Source organism: Chaetodon auriga, chromosome 4, assembly GCF_051107435.1.
Source record: "Chaetodon auriga isolate fChaAug3 chromosome 4, fChaAug3.hap1, whole genome shotgun sequence".
Lineage (NCBI taxonomy): Eukaryota > Metazoa > Chordata > Actinopteri > Chaetodontiformes > Chaetodontidae > Chaetodon > Chaetodon auriga.
In genome coordinates, this window is record NC_135077.1 from 15819575 (window position 1) to 15826847 (window position 7273).

Genomic DNA, 7273 nt, shown 5'->3' on the forward strand with positions numbered 1-7273 from the left:
GCTGTGCCACTTCCTGGTGTGACTGGACTTTTGCAAAGTTACATGTGGCAATTTATCATAGCACAGATGAATAATATATCAATTCTCTGACATGCTAACACTCTCCTGCCATGTCTGTACCACGTGTTTGTATAAATTCCTCACACACACCTAATATTTCTCCTCAAAGTTCGTTCATTCCACATTCTTCCCATAGTTATGCTCAGTCTGATGCATTCTGTGTTCACTGCACTCTTTTCTAAACCAATCACATCATCTCTCTCTGCAACACTTGAACTGTATATTTTCATGATGTTCAGTTAATATTTCAAGTAAGCGCTGATTGATTTCCAAGTCAAAAGACATCTCGGTCCATATCGTACATTGGACTAAATGTGATTGAAAGTTTTTTTTTTTTTTTACATAAACTGTTGAATGAGGTTTTAATGGCTAGATTTCTGATCCAAACTTCATGTTAAAATGCAAGTAATTTGTCGCTCACGAATCAACAGTTGTATGTAACTTCTCTAAATAAATAACTTTCAAAACAAATTTAGCTCAGTTTAGGATTTGACTTCTTTTGATAAATTAGCATTATCTTAAACAGTGATCTTGCTGGTGGTTAGTTTGTCTGCATTAACATCTATACAAAAATGCAATTTAAAGAGATTTTAAAGACAAACACAGACCTGTTGCTGCACAGACGCAGGGTTCACATGTCAAGTGTACATCTAAACATGATACCACATGTGCACCTCAATGCAGACACACATCACATTCCCCTTCACTTACACCTGAGGTACCTGTGGCTCAATAATCTCTCACACAGCCTGACACAGGCGACGTGCTACACACGAGTGTGGACTTGAGCGCACGCCTCCAATGTAACCAAAACCCCCGCTGAGCTTCTGTTTGTCAGGCGGCTTCTCTCTTCACCTGTTGTGCCTTCAAGTGGTTCAGGACATCACAGATCCAGACCTCCACCCTTTGAAGTGCTTTGTGAGGCCCTGAAGCCCCCAGGCCACCATCCACTTCCAGTGTGTGTGTGTTTGTGTGTGCGTCTACACAACTATACTATGTGCCCTCAGGGATAAAAACAGAGAAAGGGGCTCAGAAAAATGGGGCTGTAAGGTGGGCTTCCCCTAATCTACCACACCACCCCCAACACCAGAGCTCACACTCACACCTCCCCTCGCCCTCGGGTATGGCTGCTGTTGGAGGACGGGGGCAGAGGGACGTGTTATCATAAAGACTTCAGACAGATTAGGTGTCGAGTCAGAATATAAAAGCTTTCCGTATATACAGTTGCTGCTTCTCCAGGTTCTCACACAGAAAGGAAAAACATGTTTAATGTTTGGTTTCCACGTTTGTTAAATTAATGCATCTTCAGATTATGAATTCTCCAAATTCGTTTCATTCAGCAACACATTTCAATGGTTAAATGCGTATATCGTTTTGAAACTACTGGAATAAAAAATGTGTGAATTACTGCAAAAAGCCTGGGCATGTCTTCTTTGTTAAGCCCTGGAGACGACTCTGTTAAACTAGGCCTGGGCGCTACAGGGAATTAATTCTGTTAATCAAAATGTTTGTTTTGGCACAAACACAAACACTGTGAAAATCAAGTCATTACATTGTGCACACAAAAGGTTACTGTCAGTCAGAAAGGAACGTAGATGACAGCTGGCTACGTTAGCTGACTTGATTTGTGGCTAGCTGACTCGGCGATCTCCAAGTGATGTGGGCAGACAGAAAAATGACTCGACCCGCTGCTATGAGCTCTCAGTTTCAGTTTGTTCATGATGTATGAAGACTGAACAATGTGCAGATTCTACTTCCCCCTGCTTTGTGGCCGGTAGCTAACGTTAGCTGGCCAGCTGCTTGCAGATATCAGGCTGATGTCAAGAGATGCAAGTGGAGCCGATGAAGTACTTTGCTGACTTTTCTGCTGTGGTTGTGCTGAATTGTATTATTAAACTAGATGTCAGCGCTCCACTTAGTTGAAGCGTCTGACACTGAATATGCATGACAGTGACAGGCATGCAAGCTGTGCTGTGCAGGCTTTTATTACTAGCCTATTGCACAAGTCAAGCACATTAAGATTTTTTAAAAATGTGAGATTGCAATCATGTTTTCTTGTGTAAAACTGTAAAAATTGCCCCTAAACCCGGTCAAAAAGGCGTCTTCTATTCTGTAAGACTACTGCTTTTCTCTTTTGATTAGCTGCTCAGTATGTGTTTAAAATAAATCCAACATATCACAACTGGTCTAAATGTACCGCACAGTCTGCATTAAAAGTGTGCTTTTTCTTTTCACACTTCATTAAGCGAACTGAGGGGTAAACTGCTGATGTTAGGTTATCAAAAGGTCAATCACGTTCATAATCTCAGCCTGGTATTTCTGCATTGGGTAATCTGACCACAGACCTGCCGTTGGAGGCATCTTCTGTCCCGGTGCCTCCTGGTACCGTAGAGGAATGTTACGAGGAGTCTATATGTGTCACGCTCTTTACCTTCCTACTGAACCGCTGTGTTTATACAACACACTCTGAGGATGAGGGGGGAAGGTACTTAGAGACACGCTTCATGTGTTAGTAAAGGAGTAGCAACCCCTAAACCCTCCCTGGGGTTGGAAGGGTGGAGGCGAGGGGTCGAGTTCTCGGAAAGTCGAGGTTCCCCTCTGGTGAGCATGTTCAGTCTCAGCCTGTTGTAGGGTTTGAGTCTAGGATTCCTCTGGTGTCAGGGAACCTTGTAAAGATGTAACATGAGTCTTTTTATGTTGCTGAAAACAGAAACCAAAGTTAGCAATATCTCAGCAATAACTGCCATCATTTAAATAATGGTTCATGTTAACTTTGCTTTATGGGTGTCGGCAATGGTGATTGGCATTTTCTCACTCATCAAGAGATTAATCAATAATGAAATGCACCTCTCAGTTTTGCTGGCACTGGTTAATTTGGAAAAATGCATTTTCCAAACGCTTGAGCGAAAACGGAACAATGGAGGGAGCAGACCATCGTCAGCATCCATTATGAAAACAGCTTGTTACTTTAAATGGTTTCAGTATGGTTGCAGAGTTCCAGGTAGGCCTGTGCATGAGGAGGAAACCAGCCCTGAGCAGCATAATGACTGAACCGAGCACAGTGATTTATCAGCAGTCAGAGGCTTGATGCTGGACGTCCGCTCCATCTGCGCCGTCCCCGCTTCCTTAAACGCTCCCAAATGAGCCAACAAGCAGCCGGCCCACCCCACCAATACAGCTGTACGCCAGCGAGGGGACGGAAGGATCAAGACTTCTTCCACTATTTTTATGCGCAGCTTGATTTTGTGCTTAACAACAAAATGATGGAAACAACAGAAAACAGCAGTCTGACATTTTTTAACCCAAAACCACCTGTGTTGAATTTGTATTTAATTATTGCCTCTTCCATAAGGTTTTGTTAGTATAAAAATCAAACAATCCTGCTGAAAATTGGTGCAGCCTTAGCCCGTTCACCTGGCTTAGTTCACTGTCAACTACACTGTCATTCTTTATTTTACCACCAGGTGGCACCAAAGTAAGAAATTTTCAAATTCTACACCTAGCAGCTTTAAATTATGTTGTTATTAATCCTGCTCCTGCATGTTGTTCTTGTCTTAATTCCTGATAGAGGCAGCATTGACATTTTACTGCACACTGCTACATGTCTCTCCTCCAGAAAGCTCCCAAAAAAACCAAACATTAGCAAAAATCCAAATAACGCTCTATAACATGTAGACTTGGCAGCGCTCCTTTGGATTAGATTACATCCTCTTGACACCACTCTCAAAACAGCTGATGGAAACACTGACATTTACTGTGTCTTTAGCCTTGTTCTTGACAATTTGCTAAAAATTTGAGCAACATCTGGAATCACCCAGTGTCATTAGGAATTACATTCATTTTGGCAGATTCTCCAGCACACGATTGACTTCCAGTGCCAATGCAGGAAGTAACGTGCTCTTTAGCGAAGCAGCCTGTCTGACTTTTATTTAGTTACATCATCCTTATCATACTTTTTCCATATGCATGATCTTGCCCTTAAGCATACCATGGCTGCCATGTGCATACTGTAGAAGGACATTTATAACTGTTCGTATTTGACGTTAAAAAACCGATGAAGCTGCATGTAATCCAGGTCCAATATCAATGTTGTGTCTGATGACGGGGTCGGGTATCATAAGCACTTGAGAGAGAAAAACCGTGACACTACTTTCCACATAAAAGAGAATTCCGGAGCAAAAATTAGGCTAACAGCAGAAAACCAAGATGGAAAACAGATTGAACAAGAATGAGAACAAGAGCGCAGGAGGGTGAGGCTGGAAACGAGCCTGTCTGCAGCGGTGAAGACGTCACATGGAGAACAGGAAAGGAAGGATGGTCGAAACGACAACAGAAAGCCATCAACGCTTTAAAAGTGGTGAAAGTTCAAAACAGAAACATGTTTCAGCAGGATTTCAGCCACAAGTGTCATTGACTTCATTTCCCTATAAAATCTACCCAGCACTGGTACAGTGACCGAAGTCTGACCTGAGGGGAGGGTGTGTGTGTGTGTGTGTGTGTGTGTGTGTGTGTGTGCGTGTGTGTGTGTGTGTGTGTGTAACATCAGAGCACCACAGGGTACACTTAAACCCCACTGTGAGGAGGAGCTTTAAGTTGGTGTGGCTGATAACTGAAATCTCATCTACTCTCTCTCTCTCTCTCTCTCTCTCTCTCTCTCTATCTCTCTCTCTCTCTCTCTCTCACACACACACACACACACACACAAACTACACGATCCACGACTCCATCCTCTTCACCTTGTACCTCTTAACTTCCTTCATGGGCTTATTAACTCCCTGATTGGGGAGCTTTCCTTCGGGTTTGCCTCTATTTAGTTGTCATGGTGGCATGACCCAAACACTTATTAGCTGACCTTTGGGATTAGTCCAAGCTGGAAATGGGGGGAGGCGGGGTTAAGCCTTCACCTTGAGGAGCTCGCTGCAGCATCTCACAAAAACCTTAATTAAATTGCTGAGACACCAAGTCAGGAATGTTTGCTTTGCCCTCGCTCTCTCCCATACGTAGTTCGGCACATCCCTCTTACTCCACCTTTCTTTGCTTTTCCCATAGTCCTCACTGGGTTTGCTTTTCTACTGCCAATTTTTTAATTTGGAGAGCTGTTATTGTACTCAAACTCCTTACGGAGCCCACTGACAGTGAAGGCAGCAAGCTGCAAGGTAAGGTGAAGAGAGCAGCTCATGGCTGGCATATCACCGTCTAGATTTAGATTTCACTGCTCAGCCATGCATTACAACACATACTGCTCATGTGCTGCCAATGTATGTCAGGAAGTGCAGGTTTACATGATGTATAGACATGAGAGAAGATCACTTATAGTCTTTTTATCTTCTTTTCAACATGTAAAGGTGATTTTATTGTCTGCAAGTGCACAATTCACAACTGTCCTCAACAAAAGAAAGACAAAAAACAAGAACGCACATGCAAATTTCACAGCTAGAGCTGCAACTTGTTGGCATTGCTTCTTCCATTAATGATTAATCTCCCAAGTATTGTTCAGATTATGTTTCATTCTTTAAAATGACAGAAAACGATGATAAATGCAGCATCCCAGAAGCTAATGTGACATGTTCAGTTTCCTTGTTTTGCCCAACCAACAGTCCAAAACCAGAACCAGAATTCCTCACATTTGGCATTTCATTCTTGATTAGAGATTGATGATTAGATCTCTTAAATTGTTCACCGATGATCAAAAAGTAACTGATCAACAGACTCGTTTTAGCTGTAATCATTTCAGCATCATCACGGCCAATTTAGTCTCTAAGCTTCTGTTGTAATATAACATTAGATCCTTAAGGGTAAGAAAATTATTTTCATTGTTAATTAATTTAACAACTATTTTCTCAATCCATTCTTATAAAAAGTCAGGAAAAAAAAATCACAAATTCCCAAAGGTGACATTTTCCGAAGAAAAAAGCGACAAATCTGCTCGGAAAAAAGGACTAATCGGCTTGTAAAATAGTTGCCTTGTACCGTTGTCAGTTGGCTAATCAACTAACTGACTGTTTGAGCTTCATAAAAAAACAAATATAGAGCATATAACGGCAGTACATGTGTGCAAACCTTGATGCACACAGAGCCGCACTTGCAGAGGTAACACTACACTATAAAGTAACGCCATTAAACCCGCAGACGGCCAGTATGTCCCAAGGGGAATATCTTTATTTGTCTCTGAGGATCAGCAGCCGATCACACAGATTAAAGCCTGAGGTGAAAGCAAACAGCCAGAGGTGAGACAAACCATGGAGGGGCAGATAACGACTTCTAATCCGATACGTTCGACACAAACACGGTCTGAAGAAACGAAAACGATAAGAGCTAATCCCGTTTCCACGTCTCTCTGCAGGAAACACTCCTCTCTGTGTCTCTCCTGTTCGTGCGCCCCCCCTGAGCGCGTCTGGCCCGCAGATCCTGACCCGAGATAGTGACCCATGCGCCGGGAGAGGAATGCGAGGATACGCGGGCAAAGTCACCGTCCACAAGGGAAGCTTTGACATAAAGGCACGAAAAGAAGCTGAGGCTGGATCAATTACCACTGCCTCTCAGAGTGTCACAGTTTACAGAACAACCGATTCAATCTGTGGTCGTAATCGATAACACCGCATCCGACAGATCTCAAACACACAGAGGGGTTTCTCTTAATAGTAAATGCAGCAAAAGTGCATAGATGTCATCTGAGGAAAACACAGAGTTGTTGATCTGTTCGGTCATTCGCACTGTGCACAAAAATGCACTTCAGCATTTCTTTGCGAGTTTAAAATCACAGTGAGAGAGGCGCAGGGGAGGCTTACCTTGGTAAAGTAATCCAAAGTCCGCGGGAATGCGCTCCAGCAGCTTCTACCCAAACTTTTTATCCACTGTGTCGGCGTGTCTCTGTGCGAAGCCCGGAACTGTTCAAAAGCTTGTCCTGGCACCGCAGCAGAGCTCAGTCCACACGGAGTTTCAGCCGAAAGGTGTATCACCGCAGCGCGCTCGCTCCGCTGGCTGTGGAGAGCCGGGTCCGCCTGCGTTCAGGAGCGCACAGACCGCTCAACAATACCGCTCATTGAGGGAAAAGGAGGCGAGCACTTAAACAAGCTGGGGGAGTGGGAGGTACCGTGTGAAGCCGGAGCGCGCGGCCGTGCTCGTCCCCGAGGCGAGCTGCACCTGCAAAACAAATCTGCAGCAGGAAAGATGGTTCATCCTGCACCTTTAGAGAGAGACACGCCTGTGGATT

At 43.7% G+C, this 7273-nt stretch overlaps 1 protein-coding gene across 1 annotated transcript in view; it reads right to left on the reverse strand.

The window, feature by feature from the left end:
- LOC143319832 (vasorin-like) overlaps positions 1-7064 on the reverse strand; it is a 31076-nt gene extending 24012 nt beyond the window's left edge. Inside the window, exon 1 of the mRNA XM_076729062.1 lies at positions 6849-7064. The gene's annotated coding sequence lies outside the window, so the exon portion shown is untranslated. The remainder of the gene's footprint in view (positions 1-6848) is intronic.
- Between the last annotated feature and the right edge of the window lie 209 nt (positions 7065-7273).